This window comes from Zootoca vivipara, chromosome 16, assembly GCF_965207765.1.
Source record: "Zootoca vivipara chromosome 16, rZooViv2.hap1.1, whole genome shotgun sequence".
In the NCBI taxonomy this organism is placed as follows: domain Eukaryota; kingdom Metazoa; phylum Chordata; class Lepidosauria; order Squamata; family Lacertidae; genus Zootoca; species Zootoca vivipara.
The window spans coordinates 40,658,904-40,681,729 of NC_142599.1; the positions used below are offsets into that span (position 1 = coordinate 40,658,904).

A 22,826-nucleotide genomic window follows, 5' to 3' on the forward strand; every position below is an offset into this window, starting at 1 on the left:
TTTGTATCATTTGTTCTGCCAGAGAATCAACTTCTTAACCAATCTTGTCTTGTTCTGGGAATAAGTTAAAACACATATGGGCACAGTGGATGTGAAGATGAAGTTAGGCAACAGGGTGTCACTGTTTCAAGAATCTGGGCAAGGTTTTAGGTACATATGGGCATGTGGCTGTGAAGAGGAGGGCACTCCCCTAGGTGGCGCTGTGTCAAAAATATCTAGACAAGGTCCTAGATGGACAGGAAATGGGATGACCCACTGGCAAATTCTAAAGAAGACCTGGATCTACTCATGACACTCTTTTTTTCATTCTATTCCTTCATCTACTCAGGTCATCTAATAATTATTGAACCTAACAATGTTGACTGTGCTGTTAAGGGCTCATTCACCTGCACACCAGTCAAGCCATCTTTGGCTAGCATTGATTGCCAGTCTGTGTTGACCAGACATTCCACCTATGCAAGAGAAAAAACAGGCAGAATTCAGACCTCAGAATGAAAATATAGGCACATCAGTGGGGGGACCCTTAGCTCTCTATAGGTGGGTCTCTATTGCATACTGAAGTTGGATACATTGCCAAACTGAAATACAGCTATTGGCTCCATCACTGTAAACCGGTGTTGCTTTGGTCCTGATCAATATGAGCTCTGGGTCGTTCCACTTGTCACAGGGGGAGCAATTAAGAAATCCCAGAGCCAGCCTTTTACAGTGTTGCACCATGATCCCATGCAGGTTTCCTGAGAAATAAGTCCCAATGAATTCAGCGGGGCTTAGCTTCCAGGAAAAATATGTGCAGGCTGGAGAAGGAATTTGATCTTTGCAAATTCCATTAAAAAAGCCTGGGTGCTGGAAGAAGCCAAAGGGGACCCATCTAATCCAGCCTCCTGTTCTCACAATTGCCAAATGCTCCCCCCCCAAACCCCCCTAGGAATCTAGATAAACTGCCTCTGGATCTGGAAGCTCCTTAAGAATATGGGAAGAACCTGCTGCTGGATCAGGCCAAAGGAGGCTCATCTAGTTCAGCATCCTGGTCTCACAGTGGCCAACCAGGTGCATCCATGGGAAACCAACCAAAGTAGGATTCGAACACAAGAGCCCTCTCCCCTCCTGTGGTTTCCAGCAACTGGTATTCAGAAGCATTGCTTCCTCTGGCTATGGAGGGAGAACAGGACCACTGTGGCGAGTAGCCACTGGCCTTCTTATCCCCCAATCCAGGTTGATGCCCATCATTACACTGTGAATTCCATCGTTTAACTATCCATTGTGTGAAGAAATCATTTCCTTTGTCTGTCTGTCATGAATCTGCCATCTCTCAGCTTCATTGGATGGCCCCTTTGGGTTTTGGTATCATGGGAGAGGGACAGAATTTCCTTTCAAGGTACTTTATGGTGGATAAATCTTATACATCTCTATCATGTGCCCACTTAGCTGACTTTCTTCCAAACTAAAAAAAAACACAAAAAACCAAATCTGCAACTTTTCCTCGGAGGGGAAGTAATTCAGGCATTAGATCACTGTGCCTGCTGGTCCAACATGATCTGATCTGCCCCTTCTGATCTGCCCCTCCTGCAGGTTGCACCTTAGCCATGCATCCTATTTCACACTTCTCTGAATGCTGCAACGCAGATCTCAGCTCAAGGAACATCAAGGAATGTTAAAAGTATATTTAACAGTGCATAGTTTGGAGATGCACATTTAGAAACACACATTTTGGCAGGCAATGTTTATTTTAAGGGGAATGTGTTTTAAAAGATTTCGCCACTAAAGAGACCGCAGTCTCCACTGACCTACATTCCAAGGAAACCAAACCTGGGTAAATGCCTGGAACCTCTGGACTCCCTCACCAATGGTTCTATTTAAACAAAATTTAAACAAAATGGTTCTATTTAAACACACATATATTGTTATAGATTTAGGGGGGATCCCCCTGAACCCTAGAAATTAATGAATGCAAGGATTGTGGTTATTTGGGGTGGGAAGAGAGAAATATAAGCTGCAGAGGAATTCTTGGGTAGCCTGGGCAAGCTAGGGCCATTAAGGGAGCAATAGAGGGTCACTGAGGGCCCTTTCAGAGCCATTTCCAATTCAAGAGAACTCCTTCCCCCCCCATCCGCCCTGAGGTGAGAACAAAGATGGGGGTTTGAAGGGTTGCCAAGGGGTGTGTGTTTGAGGGGACAGGAAATGGGAGTTTTCAAGCAAGCGTTGCTGGGAGGGAGAAGCAGGGAAAAGAGCTGACATCCATCTTGGGCTGGCTGGCTGAAGGCTATTTGTGCTGCTGTGGGGTACCAGCATCTATTTAAAGGACAATGCTGTGAGATTTGAACCACCTTCATGCAGACTGAAGGTATAAATAGGTGAATGAACCATATTTTTTAAAGCCACGGCAGTTTCCATCGCATCTTCGGTTCTCTAAAGGAGCACAGACCTTGTGTGAGTGCCTGGGACCCTGTGGACTCTTGCCACTGCTCATCAGAGAGAGGGGCAGGTGCCCGGCATTCCCAGATGGTCCTAGATCCAAGTACTAACCAGACCTGCTCCTGCTTAGCTTCCGAGACCAGACCAGGTTGGGCGTGTTCAGGGTAGTGTAACAATATATAACCTGAGCATAAGACAGATCTTGCTTCCCCATTGGGTTTTCAAGTGATCCCCAAACCCAGCACAGAGCCAACATCTCTTTATATCTCCAGCTTCCAGCTTGCTTCTAGCTCAGACCCCACACCCCACTCTCAGGCTATTGTTCTCCTAGCAAACAGCCAGGTGAGGGGATGAATGGAAGGTCCATCCATTGGCATGGAGGTCACCCATACTTTCTTTTGTCCCATGACAATCAAATTGGGAGGGGTGGCTAATACCCCAGAGGACAGGATCACACTTCAAAATGGCCTGAACAGATTAGACAACTGGGCCAAAGCAAACAAGATGAATTTTAACAGGGAGAAATGTAAAATACTACACTTGGGGGGAAAAAATAAATAAATAAAAGGCACAAATACAGGATGGGTGACACCTGGCTTGAGAGCAGTACATATGAAAAGGATCTGGGAGTCTTAGTAGACCACAAACTGGACATGAGTCAACAGTGTGATGCAGCAGCTCAAAAAGCCAATGCAATTCTGGGCTGCATCAATAGGAGTATAGCACCTAGATCAAGGGAAGTAATAGTACCACTGTATTCCGCTCGGGTCAGACCTCACCTGGCATACTGTGTCCAGTTCTGGGCACCACAGTTCAAGAAGGATACTGACAAGCTGGACCGTGTCCAGAGGAGGGCAACCAAAATGGTCAAAGGCCTGGAAACAATGCCCTATGAGGAACGGCTTAGGGAGCTGGGTATGTTTAGCCTGGAGAAGAGAAGGTTAAGGGGTGATATGATAGCCATGTTCAAATATATCAAAGGATGTCATATAGAGAAGGGAGAAAGGTTGTTTTCTGCTGCTCTAGAGAAACGGACACGGAGCAATGGATTTAAGCTACAAGAAAGAAGATTCCACCTAAACATTAGGAAGAACTTCCTGACAGTAAGAGCTGTTTGGCAGTGGAATTTGCTGCCAAGGAGTGTGGTGGAGTCTCCTTCTTTGGAGGTCTTTAAGCAGAGGCTTGACAGGCATTTGTCAATAATGCTTTGATGGTGTTTCCTGCTTGGCAGGGAGTTGGACTGGATGGCCCTTGCGGTCTCTTCCAACTCTAGGATTCTATGAATCAGGATTTCTGCAGATTTACATTTACATTCAGCAGTAAACAGCAGCTTTTCCCATGGAAAGTGGCAGGGACAAGAGAAAATCTTCTCCGACCTGTGCCTAGAAGTCATGAGACAAACAGAAGCATGAGTAGGCCCTTAGTTATAGCTCTTGCAACCTATCTCATTCTTTTGGGATGCCGGTGAGGTCACCTAAACGCCCAGCTAAGACCATTGTCTTACAAAGAAACTCATCTGACTAGTTCAGCAATAGAATCCTATGTTAGAGTCCAACCCTCACTGGGTACAGAACCCCAAGAATTGGAAGGGGCTCAGGGCATCATCCAGACTGCCAAACCCACAACAACAGATTTAAATAGAATTCATATGCAATTTTTGTGTGTGCGGATTTTACAGAAGCGGCCCTGTCACTTATTGCGGGAAAGGGATAAAATGGACTTATCGGCAAACACATGACATAGTGATGTGGCCTGTGCCAACACTGATTTGCCTGTCTCTGCTGCAAACTTAATTTCCATGGGATGGGGGAAGAGAACAGGAGAGTGCGTAATAAGACTGTTTCCAACGCAGAGGCGTGACACAAATCCCAACAGCCTTGAGAGGTCACTGGCGATTCAAGGACCTGATTGCCCTTGGTCAGAGATTGGGACCATCTGCAGCCCTCCAGATGTTGGTGCGCTCCAGCTCCCATCCTTCACCTCTGGCTGTTGGCTGGGATGCCTGCTGTGGGCTTGGAGCCCAACATCTGGAGGACAATAAGATTCCTCATCCCTGGGCAATGAAAAACCTATGTGGGGGTGGAGGGAGGGGAGAGAGAGAGACAGAAAAAGCCATGCACTGCTGAACTTTGCAATTTGGATGATCTCTTCTCCAGAATCTGGATCAAAGCTTCTAGGGGCGCCCCTGGTCCTTTGCCCCCATGTGCCACTCCATGCATGTCGCAGGCCCAGATCCCCTTCTGCCACTTTCTTTCTTAAGCTGTTATGCAACATGCTGGGAAATCTGGCACCCTCCTCCTCCTCCTCCTCCCCCCCCAGCCAGGACCCCCAAAACTTGTCAAATTGCCCCCTACCTCTGTGGTATGACAAAACTGCTGAGTGCGGCCCCGTCTCTCCTGCTGGCATCACAGCTAGAGCTCTCCCTCCTCCTCCTCCTCCTCCCCCCTCCCTGCTGCCGCCTCCACTTTGAGGAAGAGGGAAACAGATGTGGTTTGGTATTAAGAGAAGATTAAATACCCACATCAGAGCTGTCTCTCTCTCCCTACAGCTTCCGCCTGCCAAAATTTATTGTGAGCTGGGCTGTGTTCTGAGTTTAGCTTTCGCTTCCCTCCCCCCCCCCGATAAAAATAAATCAATAAGTGGAGGGATAAGAAAAAAGGAGAGAGGGGTCAGTTGCAAGGATCCTATTTGCCTGGGGTTTCTTATTTTATTATTTATTAATAATTGCAAAGACCTAATAATTGCCCAAAGACCTTCTTTGATTTCCTTCTGTCTGCATTAAGGATCAGGAACAAATAACAGGCAGTGCAATCTGTTTTTTCTCACCCCGGTTGTTTTAGTAAGGTTCATTTATGCATTGTTTTTCTGTCTCACCTTTTTCTTCTCCAAGGAACTCAAGGTGGCTATTACATGGTTCTTTTCCTCCTTCCTCCTTTAGCCTCCACAACGGTAAGGCTGAGAGGCAAGCTGTGACTGACTCAGGGTCATGGCCAGTGAGCTTCATAGCCAAGTGGGGATTTGAACCTTGGTCTCCCAGGTCCAAGAATGACACTCTGTTGGGGGGGGGGGATGTCTCAACAAGTAAAATTTATGTGTAAAAATGATGCATGAGACACTGCACTACCTTTGTAACCCAAGAAAATCCTTAATAAAAATAATTTAAAAAAGAATGACACTCTGTTGGTCTATATCTCCATCACATTTACATCCCACCTTTTTCTCAAAGGGGTTCAAGGTGGCATACGTGGTTCTCTCCCCTTCTACATTCACTCGCCACAACAACCCTGTGAGGTAGGTTAGGCAGAGAGACAGTGACTGTCCCAAGGTCCATGTTAAACACAGAAAGTCGCCTTACAGAAAGTCTCATCTAGCCTGGTAGCCTTGTTCTCTAGTCTGCCTTTCATGCTCCATCCTAACATCAGGAGTCAATCCTCTCCCCAGGGTCCTTAAATCTTCTTCTTCTTTTCTGACGCTGTGACTCTTGTCTGGGTTGACCTTAAGGAAGCGATGGATTGTGGAGATGGGGGAGGCAGGAATGAGGGGGGTGGGTAGGTTACTGGGATGAAGAAAATTGCATCCACCATTTATCACAGCTTTATCCCATTTTATCCTGAAGTTGGTTAGAACATTGTAATCTCCACAAATCCCCTGTCCTCAAAGCTGAAAGACATGACTGGTTAGCAGGGGCTTGGAGAGAGGAATGAGTGGGGGGGGGCACACACACAACTGGTGGATTATTGCAAATAAATAAATAAATAAATAAATAAAGGGCTTAGGAAAGGAACATTGAGAGGCGAAGATGGCAGGCAGTGCAAAGGAGATATGCGCAGATTTGTTGCTTGCACAATTTACATCCTTTCATCCCTCAGTGTAAATGTAAGTTCCCAGGGCAGTATCAGATACACTTACTATTGCATTTATTTATTGCATTTATATATCACTTTTTTTCCTCCAAGGAGCTCAAGGTAGGGGTACATGGTTCTTTCAACTCCTCATTTAATCCCCGCAACAACCCTGTGAGGTAGGTTAGGCTGAGAGCCAACGACTGACCCCCAAGGTTACACCCAGGTCCTAGTGTGACACTCTCACTATGGCATCACAGTGGATAGCAGCTGCTAGACAGACTGATTTCAAAGGACTGTGTCAAACATTAATTTTTCTCAGAGGAGACCCATTGAAATGTGACGAACATAGCTAGATTCAGTCTATTCATTTCAATGGGTCTACTCTCAGTAGATCAAATTGAGAATCTGAGGAACAACAGGCATCCTTGTTGGAAACATCTGCAGCCTTTAAACCTGCTTAATCCTGTGACATTTTATAATACAGATTAGTAATATTCAGTCCTAACAGAAGCAGGAATCACAATCCGCCAAGGTTGTTATTATTACCATTAATCAATCAATTGCCTTCTCAACCACCATCTCAAGGCAATTTATGTATCAGATAATTAAAAAAAAACCCAAAGCAATACATTTAAAACATGATTAAGACCCTAGCAAGTGGAGACTCATGGCAAAGACCCATTTATTCAGCTGGGAAAGTCTGTTGGAATAAACAATGTCTTCAGTTGTTCCCAGAAAGTACAGATTGAGGGCACCTGCCAAGAGTGGGGGAAATGCTAGCAATCCCAGGAACCTTTGCAACTGCAATCCCATGAGTCTTTGCACTGACCTTTGAAGCCTGTGGGGAGCTGAAGTTTGAGAAAGCAGATTTGGAGGAAGCAGGTGTGGTGGGGTTGGATGGATTTTTGGCAGAGTTTGGTTTTTTTAGAAGGTGTTCCCCACTAAACACCATTTCACATATACATGGGGTATCCGGAAACATAACCCCCGTGTAAGTGGGGAAACACCCGTATTGTTTTCATTAAGAGATACTCTTTTATACACATTCATCTACTTGGGGCTGGAGAACTGCACAGCAAAATTTGAAATATTGTTGTTATTTTGAAGGGCAGGTGAGTTTCGATTTGTGTTTTGTTTCAGGAAACGTGAAATAGGCAGAAGTTGGCATTGCAATACGAATGAAACTGGATTTCTCCCTCATCCTTTCCTGAAAGCCTCACAACTATAGTACGTTATAAGTGCTCTCATGGGTTAGATGCATGAATGGTTGCCGTCAACTGGCAGATGTTCCGATATGTGGCAAGGAGAAATAATTGTAAGCTGTGGGGTCAAGAGGTCTTGAGATGCAGTAAATTTGCGTCATTCCTTTGAAAAGCTCAAACACCAATCAGGGTGGGCATTCTCAGCCTTAACAGGTCAGCCCTACCACTAGCCAGAGTTGAGATAGATGGCTTTTCCTCCTGAACCCACCTGAACTGCCCTCAGTTGAGAGACAGAGTTGTGTGTACCTCATGGCCTGTTTTGCACCTCCCTCATCTCATCTCCTGCCCTTGGATGCATTGGAAAATGCTGTCCTACTGTCAGTGTTTAATAAGATTCAGCTGCTCTACATTGAAAGAGGTGGAAGATGCCATCTTGGTTTTGTGCCTCAGGTGGCAAAATGTCTTGCACCAACCCGGAGCATTATTTAGAGCTGCTATTATTGTTCATTATGAAAATGTCTATTCTGCCCTTCCATAGGTTAGGTGCTATTACACCTTCAAGTTAAAGCTTTTGAGGTCTCACAGCTCCCAAGCAAGGTACAGTACTGTGAAATTGGTAAGTCTAAGAATAGGCTGCACTTTAGCAGGGTAAGAACACAGCAATCATTAGAAATTTTCACATCTCTAAATATTTTAAGGCAGTTTTTCAACCAACAATTACAAAACTGAAACTTTTTGGGGAATGTGTGCATAATAAATAAATATATTAGTGCCAAAAACATATGAAAAATTATCATGTTTGGGCCAATTGCTTGCAAAAAAATTGTACCTTAGTCAAAACTGCATACAAAATATGGAGAAATACATGAACTTTTTAAATTAAACAATGCAAATTTCTGCAGAAATGTGGAGGACTCCATTTAAGGTTGAAAAATTGAGAGAATTGAAGTTAACAGATCTAATGATCCCTGCTTCTAAATGATTAAGAAAAGAAAAGAACTCAGGCTGAATACCAAGAATTAGTAATAGGAATGAACTGAGCAGTAGATGAAATGACAGGTGGTTGAGGAAATGTTAATTTTGCACACACTTCACATTACATTCCTTACAGAAAGTGTTTCTGGAGCAGAGATCTCTTCCTCCCTGGAGTGTCTCTCATGTGCAAGTTATTTGGAGCTGTAACATGTGGTTATGTGCTAATAATATCCAGCCACCTTTGCTACCAAGTTGCCTCTGCAAGCAAAAATGATGGAGGAGAAGGAGGAGGAGGATAGAATCTAAATCAGAGAGGCAAGAATTAGGGAGAGTTCTTTTGCATGTCATTGCATAGCAGATGCAAACTTTCATTTCCATCACCGGCGTCCCGTGGAAACAATGTCAGGCGTGATCCTGTTACGAGTCACTTTGAAATGAACTGAAGCTGCACGTTAGTGTAAATACAACTGGTGTGTGAAAATTGCATGGTGAACTGTGCCCTTTGGTTCTCCCCAGTGCAGACCAGGTTATTTATTGATTTAAATCTGGTTACTGAATTTTTATAAATAAGGATCTGGCAAGGCAGTAAGTCAATGGAACTGAGAGACAGCCTGGTTCAAGGCTCCGTAGGAACTATATGGGAGGCATGATTATAGGGGAGTGGGGGGAATTCATCTGAACGCAGACTTTTACTTGCCCACAAGCTCCTTGCGTACCGCTGGAAGATATTTTAAGCTGAAATAAATCCGCACTTCTTTTCTAAAACAAATGCTCAAGGCAGCAACCCAAGTGTGCTCATGCCCACAACTCAAAAACAGTAGAAAACGAGCAAGACCACAACCACAATTTTTAAGCCACCCTGGAAGTGTTCCTCGCAAATCTGATCCTATGCGAGTTTACTCAGAAGTAAGCCTTGCCATTTTCAGTGGGGTTGCCTCCCAAGTAAAGGATGCAGAGGCTACCCCAGAGTGCATTTAGCAACTGCCAATAGTCCTGTATGCTAAAAGCCATCAATAGAATTACAGCAAAAGTTTCACACAAGGTCAGGTTTTTATTCCAGCCTCCCCCCCCCCAAACATGGGTGCACCGAGTTGTGCCTATAGGGTGGCCTGGGGGAGGGGGATACACTCTCACCTTGGTTAAATCATCTCACCTCCAAACACCTGGTCTCCACACACACGCACCCATCCCCCAGGGATCTTCTGTGTCTTGCACACAGGTCTAATTCACTTACCTGTTAAGAAGCCGGCGAGTGTCAAGAGCAATAAAGCGAGAGCATTCTTTCTGAGCATTGCCCATTTCATCTCCATTTCCTCCCTGCCAGGTTCCTCTTCGCCCTGCCTGTCTCTAGAGCATCTGCTGGGGAGGTGGGGAGTTGCCACAGGGAGCAGCACATCACGGAGTCCTTGGAGCTCTCTCTCTCTCTCAGCTACAAGTGTTAATTAGCATCCCTTAACTGATCATAATTATTGTTTGCGACTCTTCAATAGCAACTGAGTTCCTGAACGGATCTGTGTGTGTGTGAGAGAGAAAGACACACACTCTCCCCCTCTTCCTCTCCCTCTCCCCCTCTCTCTCTTGTGCGTGAACAGAGTTTCAGTCCCGGGCGGCGTGGATTATCACCAGATGACGATTTAATCGGAGGGTTCGGTGCGAGCCGGCACTGATGTCGCATCTCATCAGGAAATCCTTCATCAGGGCAATTAAACGATCTCTTCCCCCCCAATGTAAGAACAGGGGCCTGACCAAATTCCTGCTCAGACTTGAATCTCGGAAGGAGACCAGTTGCTGGGAAGCACAAGGCGGGGGGAGTCCAGCTGCAATCAGGGCCTGCTCACCGATTAACCATCGGGGCATCTGGATCCATGGATCAGCAAACTTTTTCAGCAGGGGGCCGGTCCACTGTCCCTCAGACCTTGTGGGGGGCCAGACTGTATTTTGAAGGAAAAAAATGAACAAATTCCTATGCCCCACAAATAACCCAGAGATGCATCTTAAATAAAAGGGCACATTCATCTCACGTAAAAACACCAGGCAGACCCCACAAATAACCCAGAGATGCATTTTAAATAAAAGGACACATTCTACTTGTGTAAAAACATGTTGATTCTCGGACTGTCCGTGGGCCAGATTTAGAATGTGATTGGGCCACATCCGGCCCCCGGGCCTTAGTTTGGGGAACCCCTGGGTTAGCCACTGTGTGAACAGGATGTCAGACTAGATGGGCTTCCTTTGGCCTGACCCATCAGGCGGGATGCTATTGTGTTCTAATGTTAAGATTAATGCTAATGTTAATGGGGAGGGGGGACATCACAGTGAGCCCTAAACAGCACAGGGGCCCAGCCTTCCAAATTCACACTTCTCTGAATTTTGCAAAGAACTTCTTCCAGCTAAGTGATTTGCATAAACTGAGATACCGGGTGCATTCAAATGCATCTATTAGCACCAAAGTGTGTTATATTAGAGGAAGATGCATCTGGAGAAATTTCTGGCAATATGGTGTTGGATTTTCATGAAGACTTAAAAAGATTTGTAAACAGATGTGGAAATGCAGAGGATGGAATTTTAGGTTTGGGGTAAAAATGAGAACTGAGACGAATGGCAATTGATGGATTTTTCTATCCTGAACTGCAGGTGTTGGGGACTGAACCCAGAACCTTCTGCATGTAAAGCTGATTCCTTTTTCTTTTTTGCATTCATATCCCACCTTATTTCTTAAAAAAAGAATATATATATATATATATATATATATATATATATATATATACAGAGAGAGAGAGAGAGAGAGAGAGAGAGAGAGAGAGAGAGAGAGAGAGAGAGAGAGAGAGAGAGAGAGAGAGATATGAATAAAATAAGGATCTGGCAAGGCAGTAAGTCAATGGAACTGAGAGAATTTTTAAAATTTTGTTTTAAGAAATGAAGGACCTTCTGCATGTAAAGCTGATTACTTATTTATTTGTTGTGTTTCTATCCCACCTTTTCCTCCAAGGAGCTCACAGTAATGTACATGGTTGTGGCCCTCCATATTTTACCACACAACAACCCTGTGAGGTAGGCTAGACTGAATGACAGTGACTGGTCCCCAAGGTCACACCCAGTGAGCTTCATGGCTGTGTGGGGATTTGAACCCTGGTCTTTCCCGTCTCCTAGTCTGGCACTGTAACCACTGCGCCACATTGTCTCTCCCACTGACCTATGGCTCCTCCCCCCAGATCAGCCCGCCCACTTCACTGTCCTCACTTCTCAACCTGCCCAAAAGCAGGTCTTGTGTGTCCCAGACTTGGGGTTGAGGAAGTGACAAGCGCTGCTGTTCAGAAGGTATCGAAGCATCTTCTATTTTTGTGTTTGGTGGTGGAGGAGGGAGCAAACAAGGCTTGGCTTCAAAAAAAGAGAGAAGAGGGTGGAGAATGAGAAGAGAGAGAAAGAACATAATGACTTGTTTTGTTTCGTGAGGAAAAGCAGCCCCAAGAGTGGGCATGTCAGCAAGCAGCTGGGTTCTGTTTTTACCCTGGAAAGCAAGGAAAGGTGATTCACGAGAGATAATGGTTGTGCGACTCTTTTCTTCTTCTGCTCAAATAGCAGTTTCTATGGAGAAAAGTAAAAGATTCAGTTCCCACTAGGGGCGGGTAAATCTGTCCATTACATGTTACATCAGTGAAAAGGATCTAGGAGTCTTGGTGGACAACAAACTTGACATGAGTCAACAGTGTGATGCAGCAGCTAAAAAAGCCAATGCAATTCTGGGCTGCATCAATAGGAGTATAGCAGGGGTGTCAAACTCAAATTCATCGGGGGCCGCATCAGCAGTTTGGCCACCCTCAAAGGGCCGGTTGTATCTCAGACTTTTAAGCAGAATAATAAGCAGATCCCCCCCCAATAAGCAGACCCCCCACATACATCATATGTACTTACAGTACAGGAGAGAAGGGTTCAGGCACCAGTACAAAAGTCTGCGTAAAACCACCATTAAACAATACAAGTTGCAGTACAGTACTAAGATTTGGAGACTATCATCCATGCTTTTGTAACTCAGCCAGGAGGATGGAAGCTGGGGTAGATAGCACAGCCCCCACCCGCGACACAACACCCCCCCAAAAAAATACCCCAAAGGCCACCGCGTGTTCTATGGCCAGCAACAGAAAACTGCAAGGGGACACTGAAGTCAGGGCTCTGCTAACAACCAAAGGAGAAAATTGGAGGCTGGTAAACATTTCCAATTAGTTTTGCCAGACTGGAGAGGGTGTGCGTGGACGTGGAGTGTGTTCAAGATAAAGATTGAGAACCGGCTGAGGCGCACCGTTGCCGCTATTTCTCATCCTTATCCTCCCCCCCCCTTGTGAATGAACCCCCTTGAACCCGAAGAAACGGGGCCTGACACACGCACACACACACGCCAGCAGCTTCGGGGAAGGGGGAAGAAAGAAAAGGGGCTTCCCTTTTTTACCCAGGGCCGGTGCTAGGGTTATTTGCGCCCTAGGCGAGATCACCTTCTGGCGCCCCCCCCCCAATTTCCCAGAGTTGTTGCGGCTTGGGGGGGGTAATTTTTTCTATGCGTAGGCTTCGTCGAGCGGCTTTTTAGCTGCTTGAAGAGGGAGCGGGCATTGCTCTGTTGGGTCCTGAACACTTCGTTTGCTGGCGTGGGGAGCGGGAGCGCTTTAGCGGCCGGTCTAATTTTGATCCTTTGCCTTGTTTCCAGCGCTCTGGGCGGCGGGGTGCCGTTTTCTCGCGTTTCAGGCCATGTGGCCAGGCTTAGGGCTGGCTCATGGCGCCTTTGGAGGGGTGCTTTTGGGTGAGGAGGCCTCCACTCCCTCCCCCTCCTTTGTTTGAGTCCGTTAGTAGCCGCGGCTTGAGCCCGCTTGTCAGCGGTTCGCCCGGCTTTTCCTTGTCACTGTCAGCGCTTTGACAGCCGCCAGTCAGCTGGGCGGTGGGGAGGCTTTTCGGGCCTGCTACAGGCCACGCGTCTGAGCCTGGGTCTCGCTCGTGGGCGCCCACCGCAACTTTGCGGCGTCGCGCCTTTTCTTGCAGGGAGACCTTGGTGGCGGCGCTAGGGCTTTGCGGCCGCTAGCGGGGGGCTGTTTTTCGGAACGTCTCCTTGCCGTCAGTGCTGCTCGCCAGGAGCGCCCTGCCTCCTCCCTCCCTGTCTCTCTCCCTCCCTTCTCCCGCAAGGAGAACACCGATGGCGGCGCAGGGCACAAGCCACATGGCTCCAGCGGGGCAGGGCGGGGAAACAACCCCAGAGGCCTCGGCCGGGAAGCCCTGATGCAGCCAAGGCCAGGCGTGCCAGCTAGCACTGTCTTTCCCTCTTTGGAGGCGCGCGCGCAGGAAAGAGAGAGACGAGGACGGAACCAGACTCTCCAAACATAGGCGCACGTAGGGGCGGCTACCCAAGCGCGCTTCTCCGTCTGCGATCGGGCGCTGCCCTTCCGCGATTGCACTGCGCTCAGCTTCCCCCAGGCCCGAGGGGCCTCGGCCCGGCTGCAGCGCGCCTCTCTCCGTGTGCTCCGGCGCTGCGCCACCGAGGAAGGCTCTCTACTCCCGCGGCCTGTGCAAGTTCTAATCTGGGAAGCGAGCGCCGTGCCGCTGTGGTTTACCTGGCCATCGGGGGCGCCAAAGAGCGGCTTCAGGCAGCTCGCCTCTCCGGAGGCGCAGAGCTGAGAGGCGCGGCGAGGTGGCCCCAGGCTCACGCTCCCCGCGTGCCCCTCCTGCCTCGCCTCACTCACGAGGGGCAGCGGTCAGCCAATTTTACCTTGCATGGGCGGTGAAGGCAGTCTCCATGTCGCTGCCACTTTCTTCCCGCTCTCGGCCACTCAGTGGGAAGGAAGGGGCGGCGCCCAGAGGAGCCCACAGCTTCTGATTGGCTGCAGGAGATTTCTGTAGCCAATCAGAAGCCGTGCTGGAAGGGGCGGCGCCCAGCGGTGCCCGCAGCTTCTGACTGGCTGCAGGAATCTCCTGCAGCCAATCAGAAGCTGCGGGCGCCTCTGGGCGCCACCCCTTCCTTCCCGCTGAGCAGCGGCGGCCTCAGAGGAGGATCGCCTCCTGCATCGTCCTCCTTCCCCAGCCCGGGCCCAGAGACAGCCCTGCAGGCGGCGGCGGGCGGGCTGGCCTGCGCTGCTCAGCGGGAAGGAAGGGGCGGCGGGCCACATGACGAGGTCTGGCGGGCCGGATTTGGCCCGCGGGCCTTGGGTTTGACACCCGTGGAGTATAGCATCTAGATCAAGAGATGTAATAGTACCACTGTATTCTGCTCTGCTCAGATCTCACCTGGAGTACTGTGTCCAGTTCTGGGCACCACAGTTCAAGAAGGATACTGACAAGCTGGAACGTATCCAGAGGAGGGTAACAAAAATGGTCAAAGGTCTGGAAACGATCCCTTATGAGGAACGGCTTAGGGAGCTGGGTATGTTTAGCCTGGAGAAGAGAAGGTTAAGGGGTGATATGATAGCCATGTTCAAATATATAAAAGGATGTCATATAGAGGAGGGAGAAAGGTTGTTTTCTGCTGCTCCAGAGAAGCGGACACGGAGCAATGGATTCAAACTACAAGAAAGAAGATTCCACCTAAACATTAGGAAGAACTTCCTGACAGTAAGAGCTGTTCAGCAGTGGAATTTGCTACCAAGGAGTGTGGTGGAGTCTCCTTCTTTGGAGGCTTGACAGGCATATGTCAAGAACGCTTTGATGGTGTTTCCTGCTTGGCAGGGGGTTGGACTGAATGGCCCTTGTGGTCTCTTCCAACTCTATGATTCATTTTCTTGATATTAAATTCAATTATCTGTTTTTCCACAATTTAATGCACATGGAAATTCAACAGCCTTTTCGGGTGACTCTCTCCTCATATGCAAGTTTTTTGGATGTGGTTGTTTCAATGATGATGATGATGATAAGTATACGCCACCCATCTGGCTGGGTTTCCCCAGCCACACTGGGTGGCTCCCAACCGAATATTAAAACACAATACAGCATTAAACATTAAAAACTTCTAAACATCTTAAATCTAATGCATCTTTGCATGTTATATTCACTCATAAATGCATTTTGATGCACAGTTTTGATGTTGAGGCCCAGCCCCACATGACGTACCAGCTCTGAGGGGCAAGCAAGAGGGCAGGGCTGCCCTGGGCCAGAAGAAACAGGGAGTGAAGCAGAGCACAAGGAGTCTTGATTTTTTAAAACTGTTTTGTGCATCCATGTCTAATCTTGCTCCTTTCTAAAAGTTATTTATTGATGTGTGTTTTTCTTTTCGTAAATTGTTGTTGTTGTTGTTGTTGTTGTTAACATTGTCCAGGCAAATCTTCGATCTCAGGTCACACCTGGGGCAAGGAGTTGTTGAGGACCCTCAATGGCTCTCTATTGTAACGCAAACAGCTCTGCTCAGGCAGCCAGACTGGTTTGCTTAAGTTGCAGGTAGGTAGCCGTGCTGGTCTGCCGTAGTCAAAACCAAATAAAAAACTTCCTTCCAGTAGCACCTTAGAGACCAACTAAGTTTGTCATTGGTATGAGCTTTCGTGTGCATGCACACTGTATCTGAAGAAGTGTGCATGCACACAAAAGCTCATACCTATGACAAATTTAGTTGGTCTCTAAGGTGCTACTGGAAGGATATTATTTTTATTTGGTTTGCTTAAGGCAGCCCAGGAATTCCTTTGCAGCTTATATTCTTTCTTCATATCACAAATAACCCCAAATCCTAGCATTTATTAATTTTATAGAAACAAGAATCGCCTAACAAGAATCACTTAACATACAGGGAAACTAAATATTTACTCTATGAGCTTTTAAAGCTGCAAATGTATTTATAATATCATTATAACAGAGTTTAGAAGCTAGCATATACTGATGATACTTAAGTTGGTTAGTTGCTGTTTACTTATTGTGCTTCGGAGATGCATTTTTATCAGTTTTAGTTTGCTAAAACTCCTTTCATTTGAGGCAACTGAAAATGGCATTGTGAGAAAGATATTTAAAATAGTAAAATTGTCTGTGTATGTATCTGGCATTCATTCTAAAGTAGATCTCCTCAGAGAGTAATAGATCATTTGAAGAATCCTAAGAAGTATTATGACTGTATGACCAAAGGGAAAATGCAAAAGTTAAAGTAAATTGTTTGTCTAAAGTAGAGTTTCCATGTACAGGAATTGTCTACCTGAGGTTTCCATAAGATCATCCCAAACCCTCTGACTAGAAAGTGAGAGAGCAGATCTAAAAAACTCATTTTGTTCATAGGATAGGCATTACTCAACCTTGACTCATACTTTTAAATACTTGTTAAGTGATTTTATGGGAGAGCAAGTATGTCACATGGTTCATTTTTATGGCTTCCCAGTCGTTAGCCTTACATTTATATGCAACGGCTTGACGGGCCGTTGGCACCTGTTCTGTGTTGTAGTTTGCAGGTAGCAAAGGAATGGACTGCAAATGGACTGCAGTGTTTCCCTCTCCAGGAAACACTGAAAGCTCCCTTCATTCCCAGAGAGACCTGGCCATGAAAGTCACTCACAGAAGCTTGCTAATCCTTCTTGGCTTCCATCTGTTGATCTTCTCTGCCTTTGGTAAATCCTTCAGTGCTGGCACAGAGGGAGGGGAAGTTCAGTTCGCAAAAACAACAGGGGACCTGAAACAGCACCCTCAACAATATTTTCCACCCTCTTTCTCTCCCTAAAGGCACTTTTAGTCAAGCAGCAGAGAATCCAACCCATCGGCTGAAGAGAGTCCAGCGAGGAAGAGTGGACATCATTCATTCCAGAAATGGTAAGCACTATTGCCTTTTTGAATCCAGAGATGGGGAAACTGGAGAAGCCAGATATCATCTACTGGGTATCAGGAGGAGATTGTTGAGGACATGTCAAGGATGAGGCAGGGGGATTTCAGCTACAAGAATGAATGGCATGTCCTTGTAGCACCTACAGTAGTTAAACTATGGAACTCATTCCCTGAGGTGACCGTGATGGCCACCAACCTTGACCACTCCATATTTGGCGGCCGTAATGCTTCTGAACACCAGTTTCTGGAAATCACAGGGAGAGTGCTGTTGCGCTTGTCAGTTTCCCACAATGTGAGAACAGTATGCTGGACTAGATGGGCCACTGGCCTGATCCAGCAGACTTTTCTTATGTGAGGGAGTGACTGTGAATTTCAGGCACAGGTTTGGACATCAGTTTGTGGTGGATCTGATAACGCATTCTGAGGGCCACGTTTCTTCCAGGCCAAAGGCAAAATTTGGCAGAGCAACAAATGTGCATTCAACCTTTTTTTGAGTAGGCTAGTTTCTACACACACACACACACACACACACACACACACACACAGGCACACACACACGGGCACACACACACGGGCACACAGGCACTCATGTACCCCTCTCTATCCTGCATCCAAGCAAGCAATTGTCATTATCAGCGTTCAAAGATACAACCCAGAAAGCCAAAATGTACTTGAGTGAGGGCATGGAGCAGACTTGAAAGAGTCTGAAGGTCCAACTAGAGAGACCTGGGGCATGAGGTTCCCCATCACTGCCTTATAAAGTTAGTAACAACCGCTGAAGCACAAACTTCATGTAACTTTCGTTTGTATTGAACAGAGCCAGTGCCAGCACCTCAGATACTCCCCAAAAACATCTCCAAGACTCCAGAAGGCTGCAATGTGACCCTGCAGTGCATTGCATCCGCAGAGGAAAAGTTTGTTGTCTCCTGGAAAAAAGAGAATCCCCCAAGGACCTTAGCTGGAGGTTTAGGTGAATACCAGCTTTCCCACAACGGTAGGGATCTCCATGTCTCCTGGCGAAAAGGTTCCAATGACTCCACGTTCACCTGCACGGTCAGCAGTTCTTCAGATCAAAAGGAAACTTCAGTTGACATGCTCAAAATCTGCACAAGTGATAGAGGTGAGAAATGTATTCTCTTTCCCCCCCCCCAACACATTTTGAGAGGCATTGCTTGGGGTGGTGAACACTTGGGGTATCTCTAAAAATCAGGGAATCAAGGAGAAGTGCTTGGGCATGCAGAGCCTTTGTTTTTTTGAAACTAAATGGAAACAGGAATGGAAAACCTCCATACTTCTCCTGGAAGTTGTGACAAGCACAGAAAAGACCCACCATTTCTCAGGTACACAGGAAACTGCCTTGCACGAAGTCAAACCATCTAGTTCACGATTGTCTACACTGACTGGCAGTGGCTCTGCAAGGTTTAAGGGTGAGAGTTTCTCCCAGCCCTTTTCTGGAGATGGGGTTGAGCCTGGGACCTTCATCCATTGAGCTATGGCCCTTACCCCTTCTCCTCCCAATCTCCCTCCTCCATTCACAGAAATAGAGGCAAATGAATTTGTAATAATAAATATTGCAGGAAGATACTCACACACTCTGGGCCCATTGGGCTCATCCTGCAGCCAGGCTCTTCTTAAGTTCTTCTGGAACCTCCAGCGGCAGATCTGCACTCATGGCTTTTAACATTACGGAAGGGCTAAGGAATGGTTTTGATTAACATAGATGGACACAAGATGTCCTACAGTTTACATTCAAAATGTGTTATTACCATGTCTTTTTTATCGCTTAGTTTTTATTTATTTATTTTATGCTGCAATATTGGTGAAACACTGCTTATATATCCCTATGTAGCATTTTACTTTTTATTTTATTTTACTGAATTCAAACTCTGGCCCCCCTCCCACGGTATTCGAAGGGAGGTGTTCAGGGAAAGAGGGAGGAAGAAGTAAAATATGGCACCAGAGGGCAAAGCAGAGCAACCAGTGACCAGCACCAGAGAAAGAAAGAGTGTTTGGGGAAATGGTGTGGGTAGGTATTACTTATATTTGACCCCCCCCAAAAAAAAGCCAAGCTAAAAAAAAACATTTTAATTAACAAGTGTGCCCTGTGACATTTTAGAATGGCATATCTAATATTGTTTTAATAGAAGGGAAATAACATTAAACAGGTCAGTGTAGATCCACCCCGGGCCTGGAGGCAGTCTGGCTAGATTCCCAGGTTCTTTGGGGTATTCGTCCACTGTGAGAACAGGATTCTAGACAAGATGGGCTCCCTTTGGCCTGATCCACCTGCAGCCTGGCTTTTCTGATATAGTTAAGAAATGCACTCTTGAAAGATACATTTAGGATGGCCTTAAAATGAGTTTAAGAGGCCTTAAGAGGAAATTGGACAAATTCATAGAGGAGTAGCTGTTGGCAGCTACTACTGATGATAGCTCTTCTAATGTTTTCATGCCTCTTGGCAACATTCCGCTTAATTTCACCAGCTCATTTTCCCACTACAGTGTGACCGAGTGATTTTCTGAAATAACCATTGGAGAATTGTAGAAATCGTTTTATCGCCTTCAGTTTGCTGAATTTGTCCATATAAAATGAACCAGACCCTGAGATCATCATCTGAGGCTCTTTGCGTGCCTCTTCCACAAGAGGTCCAGAGGGTGGCAACACAAGAACAAGCCTTTTATTGTGCAATGCTCTCTCTAGGAAGTCTCACCTGGCATCTTCATTAGGTATTTTTAGGTGCCAGGTGCAAACATTCCTCTTATCCCAGGCCTTTGGATAATTAAACAATCTATATCTATTTTTGAGGTTCTTGATGCGGGTGGCACTGTGGATTAAACCACAGAGCCTAGGGCTTGCCAATCAGAAGGTCAGCGGTTCGAATCCCTGTGATGGGGTGAGCTCCCATTGCTCGGTCCCAGCTCCTGCCAACCTAGCAGTTCAAAAGCACATCAAAGTGCAAGTAGATAAATAGGTACCGCTACAGCAGGAAGGTAAACGGCGTTTCCGTGCGCTGCTCTGGTTTGCCAGAAGCGGCTTTGTCATGCTGGCCACATGACCTGGAAGCTGTACACCGGCTCCCTCGGCCAATAACGCGAGATGAGCGCCGCAACCCCAGAGTCGGTTACAACAGGGGTCCCTTTACCTAACCTTGGCATAAGGAAAATGTGTTGAGATGTTTCCTGAAATGTGTTTTACATGCAACGTTATTTGTGACCAAAGTAACACCACAATGTGTCCTCTCCTCCCCCCTCTCAGCTTAGAATCTGAAAGACAAGAAGGGTGGGCATCTATAATTGCTTCCAGAAGAAAGATAATAAAATATTTGTCAATAAATTTATCAACTAGATTTCTTTATTTAAGCTAATTGCCAGTAACTTCATCCTTGGCATGCTTTGGAAAAGCGTAGAATTTATATTTCTCTACTAGACCTGACCCCCTTTTCTTGAAACAGTCAGAATCTTCTACCAGCTTCCTGAAGGAGGCAGTCGGTCCCCTTCTGACTCGCTCTCCCTAGCCAGGCTGAAGAGGGGAACCTTTTGGACTCTATGGCCAAGTTTAAATAACATCAGCTAAAATGCCAGTCATATTGCCGAGGGTGGGGTGGGCGGGCAGTTTTCATGACAGTATATTCCAAGAGACTCTTATTGTACATTGCAGGTGGCCTTGGACAAATTATACGTTGGGAGTTCATGTTAATTCTTCTTCTCCCCGTTGTTGCCTGTTTATTGGTGGTCACAATAATCATAGTGAAGAAAAGAAAATCCAGGAGAAAAGAGAGAGATGGAGCCACCTATGTTTATCCCCAGGTGAGATGTGCCACCTCTATTAAGTCTGACTCATGTCCTTGCTCAGGGCTGGGGCATCTGCTTGTTTGCCCCTGTTCCTCATCCTCCTGACTCCCAGCTTCCACTTTCTCCCAGCTCTCCTCCTCCTCTGGACTGTGTCCTGTCTCCCACCACCACCACCAACCTGGGTCCAAACTGTCCTCTCCTGAACTTTCCTTTGAGGCCTCTTGGTCAGGCAATTTCCGGCACTCCTCCTCATCTATCCCTACAATCGTACGGATCTGTGCATCCTACTAGCAATTTGTGGAATATGGAGTTTGTCAGGTTCTTGTCACTCCAATAGGTAAAAAAGGTAAAGGATCCCTGGAATGTTAAGTCCAGTCTTAAGGCGACTATAGGGTTGTGGCGCTCACCTTGTTTTCAGGCTGAGGGAGCCAGTGTTTGTCCACAGACAGCTTTCTGGGACATGTGGCCAGCATGACTAATCTGCTTCTGGCACAACGGAACACCATGACAGAAACCAGAGCACACAGAAACACCGTTTACCTTCCTTCCACAGCAGTACCTATTTATCTACTTGCACTGGCGCGCTTCCAAACTGCTAGGTTGGCAGGAGCTGGGACAGAGCAATGGGAACTCACCCTGTCATGGGGATTCGAACTGCTGACCTTCCGACTGGCAAGCCTAAGAGGCTCAGTAGTTTAGACCGAAGCGCCACCTGAGTCCAATAATGTTGTTTAAAGGATAGGGGGCCCAGATGTTGCCACAACTCCCAGAACAGATGACCCTTCTTCTCTGCCTCCCAAATTGGTTGGAACCAATGACATGTGCAGTGGGAAAGGAGGGATCCAGGTCAGCCACAAGTAAGCACAGTAAAGGATGCCAATACAACAATTACACATTCCCAACTTTCAGCAGTTTATAAGCCAACCTTCAGATGTGGAACAACATTGCCTATGCAGATGGGTGATCCAGCAGTAAGTAGAAGAAAACTCCCCAAATACTTGAACTTAGCAGTATAGTTAAGCCGTCTGACCTTCTCAGATCAAACTGGGCCTGGTTAGGGCTTAAGGTAAACCACGTCCGGGGTTTAGGTGGCCTCCAGTGCTCAGAAACTCTTTCAGGAGCTGCACACCAGAGTTTACTGCATTGTGTTGTTTAGCTTTGTCCTCTTTCTCTCTGAACCTGCAGGTTGACTGGGACAGAGAGGGCTGTTCGGTGAGGCCAGAACTGCCATCCTGTGAATCCCCAGAACGAGGCCCTGTGTGTTGTCCCATAGACAACTGTTACAGCAGGAATCACAGGCGTCGTTGGGACTATGGAATGCACTGGTCGTTTGGGGACGAAGGGGCCCCTGAGTTATGCTGCTGCTTTGGGGTTCGAATGCGTCCCTAGTGGAACCTCCAAGTGTCCCTATTTTCCAGCAACAGTCCCAGATTTACGGAAGCTGTCCCAGTTTCTGAAATGTCCCACTTTTCCATAGGACGTCCCTATTTTCATCAGAGAAATGTTGGAGGGTATGGAGTTATGCAACTCCTGAGCCAAGGAGATAAGTAACTATACAGCCTCTAGAAGGCACCTGAAGGCAGCCCTGCATAGAAATGTTTGTAAAGGTTTAAAGTTTTATTTTACACACACACACACACACACACACACACACACACAGAGAGAGAGTGGTACCTCGGTTTAAGTACACAATTGGTTCCGAAAGTCTGTACTTAACCTGAAGCGAACTTTCCCATTGAAAGTAATGGAAAGTGGATTAATCCATTCCAGATGGGTCCGCAGATTACTTAAACTGAAAGTACTCAAACCGAAGCGTTCTTAAACCAAGGGTGTGTGTGTGT

The 22,826-nt window shown here is 46.7% G+C and overlaps 1 long non-coding RNA gene across 1 annotated transcript; it reads left to right on the plus strand.

The window, feature by feature from the left end:
* The first annotated feature begins 17,094 nt into the window (after positions 1-17,094).
* Positions 17,095-22,436, plus strand: LOC132591294 (uncharacterized). Its single transcript, XR_015947568.1, has 4 exons — positions 17,095-17,182; positions 18,012-18,314; positions 20,852-21,000; positions 22,171-22,436. It is a non-coding gene; the product is annotated as an uncharacterized LOC132591294 (long non-coding RNA).
* The last annotated feature ends 390 nt before the right edge of the window (positions 22,437-22,826 follow it).